This window comes from Tripterygium wilfordii, unplaced genomic scaffold (assembly GCF_013401445.1).
Source record: "Tripterygium wilfordii isolate XIE 37 unplaced genomic scaffold, ASM1340144v1 ctg164, whole genome shotgun sequence".
In the NCBI taxonomy this organism is placed as follows: domain Eukaryota; kingdom Viridiplantae; phylum Streptophyta; class Magnoliopsida; order Celastrales; family Celastraceae; genus Tripterygium; species Tripterygium wilfordii.
This window is the reverse complement of record NW_024056173.1, coordinates 351954-368161: the sequence shown is the minus strand read 5'-3', so window position 1 is coordinate 368161 and position 16208 is coordinate 351954.

The following is a 16208-nucleotide window of genomic DNA, read 5'->3' as shown; positions in this document are numbered from 1 at the left end:
CTCCATAGAGGAGCTTTTCACGTTTTTTGTGCAATTTCAACATAACTTGGTCTATTCGCATCTTTACCTTACGAAACATGCACGAAGGCTCAACTAGCAAGTTAGACTTTCAAGAGCACTAAATAGAGTACAACGGTCCCACATTGAATGCTTCGGAATTGCTCCACTCTCTCTTAGCCTTCTGCATCACTCTGAGCCTCACTTAACTTCACATACTTGTAATACTATACCTTATATTACTCGACTGCCACAGTGACTATGGCGTAATCCGCGTTCAGACTTTCAGAGCACTCATACTAGTCGTACAACGGTCCACATTGATGCTTGGAATTGCTTCAACTCTCTCCATGAGGAGCTTTTCACGTTTTTGTGAATTTCAACATAACTTGGTCATTCACATCTTTACCTTACGAAACGTGGCACGAAGGCTCAACTAGCTAAGTTAGACTTAAGAGCACTAAATATAGTAAACGGTCCACATTGATGCTTGGAATTGCTCAACTCCTCCCATAGAGGAGCTTTTCACGTTTTGTGCAATTTCAAACTAACTTGGTCTATTTCACATCTTTACCTACGAAACGTGCACGAAGGCTCAACTAGGAAGTTGACTTTAAGAGCACTAAATAGAGTACAACGTCCACATTGATGCTTTGGAATTGCTCAACTCTCTCCATAGAGGAGCTTTTTCACGTTTTTGTGCAATTTCAAACATAACTTGGTCTATTCGCATCTTTACCTTACGAAACGTGGCCTCGAAGGCTCAACTGGCAAGTTAGCTTTTAAGAGCACTAAATAGAGTACAATGGTCACATTGATGCTTTAGAATTGCTCAACTCTCTCCATATAGGAGCTTTTCCACGTTTTTGTGCAATTTAGACATAACTTGGTCTATTCGCAGTCTTTACCTTATGAAACGTGGCACGAAGGCAACTGCAAGTTACTTTTAAGAGCACTAAATAGAGTACAGTTCAGTCGTAAGTGAGCAATAACAATGTCAAGGTCCACATTGATGCTTTGGAAATTGCTCAAGCTACTCTCCATGGAGGAGCTTTTCACGTTTTTGGCAATTTCAAACATAACTTTGTCTATTCACTTTTCCTACGAAACGTGCACGAGGCTCAACTAGCAAGTTAGACTCTTAAGAGCACTAAATAGATACAACGGTCCACATTGATGCTTTAATTGCCAACTCTCTCCATAGAGGAGCTTTTCACGTTTTTGTGCAATTTCAAACATAACTTGGTCTATTCGCATCTTTACTTACGAAACTGGCACGAAGGCTAACTAGCAAGTTAGACTTTAAGAGACACTAAATAAGTACAACGGTACATTGATGCTTTGGAATTGCTCAACTCTCTCCATAGAGGAGCTTTTCACGTTTTTGCAATTTCAAACATAACTTGGTCTATTCGCATCTTTACCTACGAAACGTGGCACGAAGGCTCAACTAGCAAGTTAGACTTTTAAAGCACTAATATAGTACAAACGGTCCACATTGATGCTTGGAATTGCTCAACTCTCTCCATAAGGAGCTTTCACGTTTTTGTGCAATTGAGACATACTTGGTCTATTCACTCTTTACCTTACGAAAACGTGGCACGAAGGCTCAACTAGCAGTTAACTTTTTAAGAGCACTAAATAGATACAACGGTCACATTGATGCTTTGGAATTGCTCAACTCTCTCCATAGAAGAGCTTTTCACGTTTTTGTGCAAATTCAAACATAACTTGTCTATTCCGTCTTTACCTACGAAACGTGCACGAAGGCTCAAGTGCAAGTTTAATTTGAGCACTAAATAGAGTACAACGGTCCACATTGATGCTTTGGAATTGCTCACTCTCTCCATAGAGGAGCTTTTCACGTTTTTGTGCAATTTCAAACATAACTTGGTCTATTCGCATCTTTACTTACGAAACGTGCACGAAGGCTCAACTAGCAAGTTATACATTTAAGAGCACTAATAGACAACGGTCCACATGATGCTTTGGAAATTGCTCAACTCTTCCATAGAGGAGCTTTTCACGTTTTGTGCAATTCAAACATAACTTGGTCTATTCGCATCTTACCTTACGAAACGTGCACGAAGCTTAAACTAGCAAGTTAGACTTTAAGAGCACTAAATATAGTACAACGGCCACATTGATGCTTTGAATTGCTCAACTCTCTCCATAGTGAGCTTTTCACGTTTATGTGAAATTTCAAACATAACTTGTCTATTCACATCTTTTACCTGTGAAACGTTGCACGAAGGCTAAACTAGCAAGTAGACTTCTAAGAACACTAATAGAGTACAACGGTCCACATTGACTGCTTTGAATTGCTCAAACTCTCTCCATAGAGGAGCTTTTCACGTTTTGTGCAATTTCAAACATAACTTGGTCTATTCGCATCTTTACCTTACGAAACATGGCACGAAGGCTCAACTAGCAAGTAGACTTTCAAGAGCACTAAATAGAGTACAACGGTCCACATTGATGCTTCGGAATTGCTCCACTCTCTCCATAGGAGGAGCTTGTCACGTTTTTTGCATTTGAGACATAACTTGGTCAATTCGCATCTTTACCTTACGAAAACAGTGGCACGAAGGCTCAACTAGCAAGTTAGACTTTTAAGAGCACTAAATATAGTACAACGGTCCCACATTGATGCTTTGGAATTGCTCAACTCTCTCCATAGTGGAGCTTTTCACGTTTTATGTGAAATTTCCAACATAACTTGGTCTATTCACATCTTTTACCTGCGAAACGTTGCACGAAGGCTAAACTAGGAAGTTAGACTTCTAAGAACACTAACTAGAGTACAACGGTCCACATTGATGCTTTGGAATTGCTCAACTCTCTCCATAGAGGAGCTTTTCACGTTTTGTGCAATTTCAAACATAACTTGGTCTATTCAGCATATTTACCTTACGAAACGTGTGGCACGAAGGCTCAAACTGGCAATGTTAGACTTTTAAGAGCACTAAATAGATTACAACGGTCCACATTGATGCTTAGAATTGCTCAACTCTCTCCATAGAGGAGCTTTTCACGTTTTTTGTGCATTTGAGACATAACTTGTCTATTCGCGTCTTTACCTTATGAAACGTGCACGAAGGCTCAAGCTTGCAAGTTATACTTTTAAGAGCACTAAATAGAGTACAGTAAGGTCCACATTGATGCCTTGGAATTGCTCAACTCTCTCCATGGAGGAGCTTTTCACGTTTTTGTGGCAATTTCAAACATAACTTGGTCTATTCGCATCTTACCTTACGAAACGTGGCACGAAGGCTCAACTAGCAAGTTAGACTTTTAAGAGCAACTAAATAGAGTACAACGGTCCACATTGGATGCTTTGGAATTGCTCAACTCTCTCCATAGAGGAGCTTTTCACGTTTTGTGCAATTTCAAGACATAACTTGTCTATTCGCAGTCTTTACCTTAGCGAAACGTTGCACGAAGGCTCAACTAGCAAGTTATACTTTCTAAGAGCACTAAATAGAGTACAACGGTCCACATTGATGCTTTGGAATTGCTCAACTCTCTCCATAGAGGAGCTTTTCACGTTTTTGTGCAATTTCAAACATACATGGTCTATTCGCAATCTTTACCTTACGAAACGTGGCACGAAGGCTCAACTAGAAAGTTAGACTTTTAAGAGCACTAAATAGAGTACAACGGTCCACATTGATGCTTTGGAATTGCTCAACTCTCTCCCATAGAGGAGCTTTTCACGTTTTGTAGCAATTTCAACATAACTTGGTCCTATTCGCATCTTTACCTTACGAAACGTGGCACGAAGGCTCACTAGCAAGTTAGACTTTCAAGAGCACCAAATAGAGTGCAACGGTCCACATGATGCTTTGGAATTGTTCAACTCTCTCCATAGAGGAGCTTGTCACGTTTCGGAGCAATTTGAGACATAACTTGGTCTATTCTCGTCGTTACCTTACGAAACGTGGCACGAACGGCTTCAACTAGCAAGTTAGACTTTTAAGAGCACTAAATAGATTACAACGGTCCACATTGATGCTTTAGAATTGCTCAACTCTCTCCATAGAGGAGCGTTTCACGTTTTTGTGCAATTTGAGACATAACTTCGGTCTATTCGCGTCTTTACCTTATGAAACGTGGCACGAAGGCTCAACCTAGCAAGTTTAGACTTTTAAGAGCACCTAAATAGAGGGCAACGGTCCACAGTGATGCTTTGGAATTGCTCAACTCTCTCCATAGAGGAGCTTTTCACGTTTTTGTAGCAATTTCAAACATAACATGGTCTATTCGCATCTTTAACTTACGAAACGTTGCAACGAAGGCTAAACTAGCAAGTTAGACTTCTAAGAACACTAAATAGAGTACAACGGTACACATTGATGCTTTGGAATGGTCTCAAACTCTCGTCCATAGACAAGCTTGTCACGATTTTATGCAATTTAGACATAACTTGGTCTATTTCGCGTCTTTACCTTACGAAACTGTGGCACGAATGCTCAACTAGCAAGTTATACTTTAAGAGCACTAATATAGTACAACGGTCCTACATTGATGCTTGGAATTGGTCAACTCTCTCCATAGAGGAGCTTTTCACGTTTTTGTGCAATTTCAACATAACTTGGTCTATTCACATATTTAACCTTACGAAAACGTGGCACGACAGGCTCAACTAGCAAGTTAGACTTTTAAGAGCACTAAATAGATCACAACGGTCCCACATTGATGCTTTAGAATTGCTCAACTCTCTCCATGGATGAGCATTCACGTTTTGTGCAATTTGAGACAGAACTTGTCTATTCGCGTCTTTACCTTATGAAACGTGGCACGAAGGCTCAAGGTACAAGTTATACTTTAAGAGCACTAAATAGAGTACAGTGGTCCACATGATGCTTTGGAATTGCTCAACTCTCTCCATAGAGGAGCTTTTCACGTTTTTGTGCAATTTCAAACACTTGGTCTATTCGCATCTTTACCTTACAAACGTGGCACGAAGGCTCAACTAGCAAGTTATACTTTTAAGAGCACTAAATAGAGTACAACGGTCCACAATGATACTTTGGAATTGCTCAACTCTTTCCATAGAGGAGCTTTTCACGTTTTTGTGCAATTTCAAACATAACTTGGTATATTCGCATCTTTACTTACGAAACGTGGCACGAAGGCTCAACTAGCAAGTTAGACTTTTAAGAGCACTAAATATATTACAACGGCCACATTGATGCTTTAAAATTGCTCAACTCTCTCCATAGAGGAGATTTTCACGTTTTGTGCAATTTGAGACATAACTTGGTCTATTCGCGTCTTTACCTTATGAACGTGGCATGAAGGCTCAAGTAGCAAGTCATACTTTAAGAGCACCAAATAGAGTGCAACGGTCCACATGATGCTTTGGAATTGTTCAACTCTCTCCATAGAGGAGCTTTCACGTTTTCGTGCAATTTGAGACATAACTTGGTCTATTCGCGTCTTTACCTTATGAAACGTGGCACGAAGGCTCAAGTAGCAAGTTATACTTTAGGAGCACTAAATAGAGTACAATGGTCCACATTGATGCTTTGGAATTGCTCAACTCTCTCCATAGAGGAGCTTTTCACGTTTTTATGCAATTTGAGACATAACTTGGTCTATTCGCGTCTTACCTTATGAAACGTGGCATGAAGGCTCAGTAGCAAGTTATACTTTTAAGAGCACTAAATAGAGTACAACGGTCCACAATGATGCTTTGGAATTGTTCAACTCTCTCCATAGAGGAGCTTTTCACGTTTTGGAGCAATTTGAGACATAACTTGGTCCTATTCGCGTCTTTACCTTATGAAACGTGGCACGAAGGCTCAAGTAGCAAGTTAGACTTTTAAGAGCACTAAATAGAGTACAATGGTCCACATTGATGCTTTGGAATTGCTCAACTCTCTCCATAGAGGAGCTTTTCACTTTTTGTGCAATTTCAAACATACTTGGTCTATTCGCATCTCTACCATACGAAACGTGGCACGAAGGCTCAACTAGCAAAGTTAGACTTTTAAGAGCACTAAATAGAGTACAACGGTCCACATTGATGCTTTGGAATTGCTCAACTCTCCCATAGAGGAGCTTTTCACGTTTTTGTGTAATTTCAAACATAACTTGGTCTATTCGCATCTTTACCTTACGAAACGTGGCACGAAGGCTCAACTAGCAAGTTAGACTTTTAAGAGCACCAAATAGAGTGCAACGGTCCACATGATGCTTTGGAATTGTTCAACTCTCTCCATAGGGAGCTTTTCACGTTTTGGAGCAATTTGAGACATAACTTGGTCTATTCGCGTCTTTACCTACGAAACGTGGCACGAAGGCTCAACTAGCAAGTTAGACTTTTAAGAGCACTAAATAGATACAACGGCCACATTGATGCTTTAAATTGCTCAACTCTCTCCATAGAGGAGCTTTCACGTTTTTGCAATTTGAGACATAACTTGGTCTATTCGCGTCTTTACCTTATGAAACGTGGCACGAAGGCTTAACTAGCAAGTTAGACTTTTAAGAGCACTAAATAGAGTACAATGGTCCACATTGATGCTTTGGAATGCTCAACTCTCTCCATAGAGGAGCTTTTCACGTTTTTTTGCAATTTCAAACATAACTTGGTCTATTCGCATCTTTACCTTCGAAACGTGGCACGAAGGCTCAACTAGCAAGTTAGACTTTTAAGAGCACTAAATAGAGTGCAACGGTCCACATGATGCTTTGGAATTCTCAACTCTCTCCATAGAGGAGCTTTTCACGTTTTGGAGCAATTTGAACATAACTTGGTCTATTCGCGTCTTTACTTACGAAACGTGGCACGAAGGCTCAACTAGCATGTTAGACTTTTAAGAGCACTAAATAGAGTACAACGGTCCACATCGATGCTTTGGAATTGCTCAACTCTCTCCATAGAGGAGCTTTTCCGTTTTTGTACAATTTCAACATAACTTGGTCTATTCGCATCTTTAACTTACGAAACGTTACGAAGGCTAAACTAGCAAGTTAGACTTTAAGAACACTAAATAGAGCACAACGTACACATTGATGCTTTGGAATTGCTCAACTCTCTCCATAGAGGACCTTTCACGTTTTGTGCAATTTAAGACATAACTTGGTCTATTCGCGTCTTTACCTTACGAAACGTGGCACAAGGCTCAACTAGCAAGTTATACTTTTCAGAGCACTAAATAGTTCAACGGCATACATTGATGCTTGGAATTGCTCAACTCTCTCCATAGAGGAGCTTTTCACGTTTTTGTGCAATTTAAACATAACTTGGTCTATTCGCATCTTTACCTTACGAAACGTGGCACGAAGGCTCAACTAGCAAGTTAGACTTTTAAGAGCACTAATAGATACAACGGTCCACATTGATGCTTTAGAATTGTTCAACTCTCTCCATAGAGGAGCTTTTCACGTTTTTGTGCAATTTGGACATAACTTGGTCTATTCGTGTCTTTACCTTACGAAACGTGGCACGAAGGCTCAAGTAGCAAGTTAGACGTTTAAGAGCACTAAATAGAGTACAACGGTCCACAATTGATACTTTGAATTGCTCAACTCTCTCCATATAGTAGCTTTTCACGTTTTTGTACAATTTCAAACATAACTTGGTCTATTCGCATCTTTACCTTACGAAACGTGGCACGAAGGCTCAACTAGAAAGTTAGACTTTTAAGAGCACTAAATAGAGTACAACGGTCCACATTGATGCTTTTGAATTGCTCAACTCTCTCCATAGAGGAGCTTTTCTCGTTTTTGTGCAATTTCAAACATAACTTGGTCTATTCGCATCTTTACCTTACGAAACGTAGCACGAAGGCTCAACTAGCAAGTTAGACATTTAAGAGCACCAAATAGAGTGCAACGGTCCACAATGATGCTTTGGAATTGCCCAACTCTCTCCATAGAGGAGCTTTTCACGTTTTGGTGCAATTTGAGGCGTAACTTGGTCTATTCGCGTCTTTACCTTACGAAACGTGGCACGAAGGCTCAACTAGCAAGTTAGACTTTTAAGAGCACTAAATAGAGTACAACGGTCCACATCGATGCTTTGGAATTGCTCAACTCTCTCCATATAGGAGCTTTTCACGTTTTTGTACAATTTCAAACATAACTTGGTCTATTCGCATCTTTAACTTACGAAACGTTGCACGAAGGCTAAACTAGCAAGTTAGACTTCTAAGAACACTAAATAGAGTACAATGGTACACATTGATGCTTTGGAATTGCTCAACTCTGTCCATAGAGGAGCTTGTCACTTTTTGTGCAATTTAAGACATAACTTGGTCTATTCGCGTCTTTACCTTACGAAACGTGGGCACGAAGGATCAACTAGCAAGTTATACTTTTAAGAGCACTAAATACAGTACAACGGCATACATTGATGCTTGGAATTGGTCAACTCTCTCCATAGAGGAGCTTTTCACGTTTTTGTGCAATTTAAAACATAACTTGGTCTATTCACATATTTACCTTACGAAACGTGACACGAAGGCTCAACTAGCAAGTTAGACATTTAAGAGCACTAAATAGATTATAACGGTGCCATTGATGCTTTGGAATTGCTCAACTCTCTCCATAGAGGAGCTTCACGTTTTTGTGCAATTCGAGACATAACTTGGTCTATTTGCGTCTTTACCTCACGAAACGTGGCACGAAGGCTCAAGTAGCAAGTTATACTTTTAAGAGCACTAAATAGAGTACAATGGTCCACATTGATGCTTTGGAATTGCTCAACTCTCTCCATAGAGGAGCTTGTAACGTTTTTGTGCAATTTCAAACATAACTTGGTCTATTCGCATCTTTACCTTACGAAACGTGGCACGAAGGCTCAACTAGCAAGTTAGACTTTTAAGAGCACTAAATAGAGTACAACGGTCCACATTGATGCTTTGGAATTGCTCAACTCCCTCCATAGAGGAGCTTTTCACGTTTTTGTGCAATTTCAAACATAACTTGGTCTATTCGCATCTTTACCTTACGAAACGTTGCACGAAGGCTAAACTAGCAAGTTAGACTTCTAAGAACACTAAATAGAGTACAATGGTACACATTGAGGCTTTGGAATTGCTCAACTCTCTCCATAGAGGAGCTTGTCCCTTTTTTGCGCAATATAAGACATAACTTGGTCTATTCGCGTCTTTACCTTACGAAACGTGGCACGAATGCTCAACTAGCAAGTTAGACTTTTAAGAGCACTAAATAGAGTACAACGGTCCACAATGATGCTTTGGAATTGTTCAACTCTCTCCATAGAGGAGATTTTCACGTTTTTGTGCAATTTCAAACATAACTTGGTCTATTCGCATCTTTACCTTACAAAACATGGCACGAAGGCTCAACTAGCAAGTTAGACTTTTAAGAGCACTAAATATAGTACAACGGCCCACATTGATGCTTCGGAATTGCTCAACTCTCTCCATAGTGGAGCTTTTCACGTTTATGTGCAATTCCAAACATAACTTGGTCTATTCGCATCTTTACCTGTGAAACGTTACACGAAGGCTAAACTAGCAAGTTAGACTTCTAAGAACACTAAATAGAGTACAACGGTCCACATTGATGCTGTGGAATTGTTCAACTCTCTCCATGAGGAGCTTTTCACGTTTTTGTGCAATTTCAAACATAACTTGGTCTATTCGCATCTTTACCTTACGAAACGTTGCACGAAGGCTAAACTAGCAAGTTAGACTTCTAAGAACACTAAATAGAGTACAATGGTACACATTGAGGCTTTGGAATTGCTCAACTCTCTCCATAGAGGAGCTTGTCCCTTTTTTGTGCAATTATAACATAACTTGGTCTATTCGCGTCTTTACCTTACGAAACGTGGCACGAAGGCTCAACTAGCAAGTTAGACTTTTAAGAGCACTAAATAGAGTACAACGGTCCACATCGATGCTTGGAATTGCTCAACTCTCTCCATATAGGAGCTTTTCACGTTTTTGTAAAATTTCAAACATAACTTGGTCTATTCGCATCTTTAACTTACGAAACGTTGCACGAAGGCTAAACTAGCAAGTTAGACTTCTAAGAACACTAAATAGAGTACAATGGTACACATTGATGCTTTGGAATTGCTCAACTCTCTCCATAGAGGAGCTTGTCACGTTTTTGTGCAATTTAAGACATAACTTGGTCTATTCGCGTCTTTACCTTACGAAACGTGGCACGAAGGATCAACTAGCAAGTTATACTTTTAAGAGCACTAAATATAGTACAACGGCATACAATGATGCTTGGAATTGGTCAACTCTCTCCATAGAGGAGCTTTTCACGTTTTTGTGCAATTTAAAACTTAACTTGGTCTATTCGCATCTTTACCTTACGAAACGTGGCACGAAGGCTCAACTAGCAAGTTAGACTTTTAAGAGCACTAAATAGATTACAACGGTCCGCATTGATGCTTTAGAATTGTTCAACTCTCTCCATAGAGGAGCTTTTCACGTTTTTGTGCAATTTGAGACATAACTTGGTCTATTCGCGTCTTTACCTTATGAAACGTGGCACGAAGGCTCAAGTAGCAAGTTAGACGTTTAAGAGCACTAAATAGAGTACAACGGTCCACAATGATACTTTAGAATTACTCTCTCCATATAGGAGCTTTTCACGTTTTTGTACAATTTCAAACATAACTTGGTCTATTCGCATCTTTACCTTACGAAACGTGGCACGAAGGCTCAACTAGAAAGTTAGACTTTTAAGAGCACTAAATAGAGTACAACGGTCCACATTGATGCTTTGGAATTGCTCAACTCTCTCCATAGAGGAGCTTTTCTCGTTTTTGTGCAATTTCAAACATAACTTGGTCTATTCGCATCCTTACCTTACGAAACGTAGCACGAAGGCTCAACTAGTAAGTTTAGACATTTAAGAGCACCAAATAGAGTGCAACGGTCCACAATGATGCTTTGGAATTGCCCAACTCTCTCCATAGAGGAGCTTTTCACTTTTTGGTGCAATTTGAGGCGTAAATTGGTCTATTCGCGTCTTTACCGTACGAAACGTGGCACGAAGGCTCAACTAGCAAGTTAGACTTTTAAGAGCACTAAATAGAGTACAACGGTCCACATCGATGCTTTGGAATTGCTCAACTCTCTCCATATAGGAGCTTTTCACGTTTTTGTACAATTTCAAACATAACTTTGTCTATTCGCATTTTTAGTTACGAACGTTGCACAAAGGCTAAACTAGCAAGTTAGACTTCTAAGAACACTAAATAGAGTACAATGGTACACATTGATGCTTTGGAATTGCTCAACTCTGTCCATAGAGGAGCTTGTCAGGTTTTTGTGCAATTTAAGACATAACTTGGTCTATTCACGTCTTTAACTTACGAAACGTGGCACGAAGGATCAACTAGCAAGTTATACTTTTAAGAGCACTAAATATAGTACAACGGCATACATTGAGCTTGGAATTGGTCAACTCTCTCCATAGAGGAGCTTTTCACCGTTTTTGTGCAATTTAAAACATAACTTGGTCTATTCACATATTTACCTTACGAAACGTGGCACGAAGGCTCAACTAGCAAGTTAGACATTTAAGCGCACTAAATAGATTATAAACTGTCCACATTGATGCTTTGGATTGCTCACTCTCTCCATATGAGGAGCTTTTCACGTTTTTGTGCAATTCGAGACATAACTTGGTCTATTTGCGTCTTACCTAATGAAACGTGGCACGAAGGCTCAAGCAGCAACTTTATACTTTTAAGAGCACTAAATAGAGTACAATGGTCCACATTGATGCTTTGGAATTGCTCAACTCTCTCCATAGAGGAGCTTTAACGTTTTTGTGCAATTTCAAACATAACTTGGTCTATTCGCATCTTTACCTTACGAAACGTGGCACGAAGGCTCAACTAGCAAGTTAGACTTTTAAGAGCACTAAATAGAGTACAACGGTCCACAATGATGCTTTGGAATTGTTCAACTCTCTCCATAGAGGAGATTTTCACGTTTTTGTGCAATTTCAAACATAACTTGGTCTATTCGCATCTTTACCTTACGAAACGTTGCACGAAGGCTAAACTAGCAAGTTAGACTTCTAAGAACACTAAATAGAGTACAATGGTACACATTGAGGCTTTGGAATTGCTAACTCTCTCCATAGAGGAGCTTGTCCCTTTTTTGTGCAATATAGGACATAACTTGGTCTATTCGCGTCTTTACCTTACGAAACGTGGCACGAAGGCTCAACTAGCAAGTTAGACTTTTAAGAGCACTAAATAGAGTACAACGGTCCACATCGATGCTTTGGAATGCTCAACTCTCTCCATATAGGAGCTTTTCACGTTTTTTGTACAATTTCAAACATAACTTGGTCTATTCGCATCTTTAACTTACGAAACGTTGCACGAAGGCTAAACTAGCAAGTTAGACTTCTAAGAACACTAAATAGAGTACAATGGTACACATTGATGCTTTGGAATTGCTCAACTCTCTCCATAGAGGAGCTTGTCACGTTTTTGTGCAATTTAAGACATAACTTGGTCTATTCGCGTCTTTACCTACGAAACGTGGCACGAAGGATCAACTAGCAAGTTATACTTTAAGAGCACTAAATATAGTACAACGGCATACATTGATGCTTGAAATTGGTCAACTCTCTCCATAGAGGAGCTTTTCACGTTTTTTGTGCAATTTAAAACATAACTTGGTCTATTCGCATCTGTACCTTACGAAACGTGGCACGAAGGCTCAACTAGCAAGTTAGACTTTTAAGAGCACCTAAATAGAATACAACGGTCCACAATTGATGCTTTAGAATTGTTCAACTCTCTCCATAGAGGTGCTTTTCACGTTTTTGTGCAATTTGAGACATAACTTGGTCTATTCGCGTCTTTACCTTATGAAACGTGGCACGAAGGCTCAAGTAGCAAGTTAGACTTTTAAGAGCACTAAATAGAGTACAAGGGTCCACAATGATACTTTAGAATTGCTCAACTCTCTCCATATAGGAGCTTTTCACGTTTTTGTACAATTTCAAACATAACTTGGTCTATTCGCATCTTTAACTTACGAAACATTGCACGAAGGCTAAACTAGCAAGTTAGACTTTCTAAGAACACTAAATAGAGTACAATGGTACACATTGAGGCTTTCGAATTGCTCAACTCTCTCCATAGAGGAGCTTGTCCCTTTTTTGTGCAATATAAGACATAACTTGGTCTATTCGCGTCTTTACCTTACGAAACGTGGCACGAAGGATCAACTAGCAAGTTATACTTTTAAGAGCACTAAATATAGTACAACGGCAGACATTGATGCTTTGAATTGGTCAACTCTCTCCATAGAGGAGCTTTTCACGTTTTTGTGCAATTTAAAACATAACTTGTCTAATTCGCATCTTTACCTTACGAAACGTGGCACGAAGGCTCAACTAGCAAGTTAGACTTTTAAGAGCACTAAATAGATTACAACGGTCCACATTGATTGCTTTGGAATTGTTCAACTCTCTCCATAGAGGAGCTTTTCACGTTTTTGTGCAATTTGAGACATAACTTGGTCTATTCGCGTCTTTACCTTATGAAACGTGGCACGAAGGCTCAAGTAGCAAGTTAGACTTTTAAGAGCCACTAAATAGAGTACAACGGTCCACAATGATACTTTAGAATTGCTCAACTCTCTCCATATAGGAGCTTTTCACGTTTTTGTACAATTTCAAACATAACTTGGTCTATTCGCATCTTTAACTTACGAAACATTGCACGAAGGCTAAAATAGCAAGTTAGACTTCTAAGAACACTAAATAGAGTACAATGGTACACATTGAGGCTTTGGAATTGCTCAACTCTCTCCATAGAGGAGCTTGTCACGTTTTTGTGCAATTTCAAACATAACTTGGTCTATTCACATATTTACCCTACGAAACGTGGCACGAAGGCTCAACTAGCAAGTTAGACATTTAAGAGCACTAAATAGATTATAACGGTCCACATTGATGCTTTGGAATTGCTCAACTCTCTCCATAGAGGAGCTTTTCACGTTTTTGTGCAATTCGAGACATAACTTGGTCTATTTGCGTCTTTACCTCATGAAACGTGGCACGAAGGCTCAAGTAGCAAGTTATACTTTTAAGAGCACTAAATAGAGTACAATGGTCCACATTGATGCTTTGGAATTGCTCAACTCTCTCCATAGAGGAGCTTGTCACGTTTTGTGCAATTTCAAACATAACTTGGTCTATTCGCATCTTTACCTTACGAAACGTGGCACGAAAGGCTCAACTAGCAAGTTAGACTTTTAAGAGCACTAAATAGAGTACAACGGTCCACAATGATGCTTTGGAATTGTTCAACTCTCTCCATAGAGGAGCTTTTCACGTTTTTGTGCAATTTCAAACATAACTTGGTCTATTCGCATCTTTACCTTACGAAACATGGCACGAAGGCTCAACTAGTAAGTTAGACTTTTAAGAGCACTAATATAGTACAACGGCCCACATTGATGTTTCGGAATTGCTCAACTCTCTCCATAGTGGAGCTTTTCACGTTTATGTGCAATTTCAAACATAACTTGGTCTATTCGCATCTTTTACCTGTGAACGTTGCACGAAGGCTAAACTAGCAAGTTAGACTTCTAAGAACACTAAATAGAGTACAAACGGTCCAGATTGATGCTGTGGAATTGCTCAACTCTCTCCATAGAGGAGCTTTTTCACGTTTTTGTGTATTTCAAACATAACTTGGTCTATTCGCATCTTTACCTTATGAAACGTGGCACGAAGGATCAACTAGCAAGTTAGACTTTCAAAAGAACTAAATAGAGTACAACGGTCCACATTGATGCTTTGGAATTGGTCAACTCTCTCCATAGAGGAGCTTGTCACGTTTTTGTGCAATTTGAGACATAACTTGGTCAATTCGTATCTTTACCTTACGAAACGTGGCACGAAGGCTCAACTAGCAAGTTAGACTTTTAAGAGCACTAAATAGAGTACAATGGTCCACAATGATGCTTTGGAATTGCTCAACTCTCTCCATAGAGGAGCTTTTCACGTTTTTGTGCAATTTCAAACATAATTTGGTCTATTCGCATCTTTACCTTACGAAACATTGCACGAAGGCTAAACTAGCAAGTTAGACTTCTAAGAACACTAAATAGAGTACAATGGTACACATTGAGGCTTTGGAATTGCTCAACTCTCTCCATAGAGGAGCTTGTCACTTTTTTGTGCAATATAAGACATAACTTGGTCTATTCGCGTCTTTACCTTACGAAACGTGGCACGAAGGCTCAACTAGCAAGTTATACTTTTAAGAGCACTAAATATAGTACAACGGCATACATTGATGCTTGGAATTGGTCAACTCTCTCCATAGAGGAGCTTTTCACGTTTTTGTGCAATTTCAAACAGAACTTGGTCTATTCACGTATTTACCTTACGAAACGTGGCACGAAGGCTCAACTTGCAAGTTAGACATTTAAGAGCACTAAATAGATTATAACGGTCCACATTGATGCTTTGGAATTGCTCAACTCTCTCCATAGAGGAGCTTTTCACGTTTTTGTGCAATATGAGACATAACTTGGTCTATTTGCGTCTTTACCTCATGAAACGTGGCACGAAGGCTCAAGTAGCAAGTTATACTTTTACGTGCACTAAATAGAGTAGAATGGTCCACATTGATGCTTTGGAATTGCTCAACTCTCTCCATAGAGGAGTTTGTCACGTTTTTGTGCAATTTCAAACATAACTTGGTCTATTCGCATCTTTACCTTACGAAACGTGACACGAAGGCTCAACTAGCAAGTTAGAAATTTAAGAGCACTAAATAGATTATAACGGTCGACATTGATGCTTTGGAATTGCTCAACTCTCTCCATAGAGGAGCTTTTTGTTGGACCTATGGTCCTATATGTCTAATTTTGATGATATTAAATCATTTATAAATGATAATGAAAACATTAAAGCAATATTTGATTTATATGAATTGAATTTAAATGACTATATATTTTTGAGATAGTGCTGGAAATTAAGTTTTGAAAACAAACATACATGGACTAAGTTAGAGCATCAATTTTCCAATTATCATATCTTAACCAACTTAGGTCCAAATGACTTGAAACTTGAACCACATGCACATGAAGGTTTAATATATGTTCTAGGACTATAATCATGAGAAATTAAGTGCATCACATATATATTTGGTCATATGCTTAAATTCCGCCAAAACTAGGTTTTACCTAATTTTGTGCATATGTGTTCTATGTGAACGTGGTGAA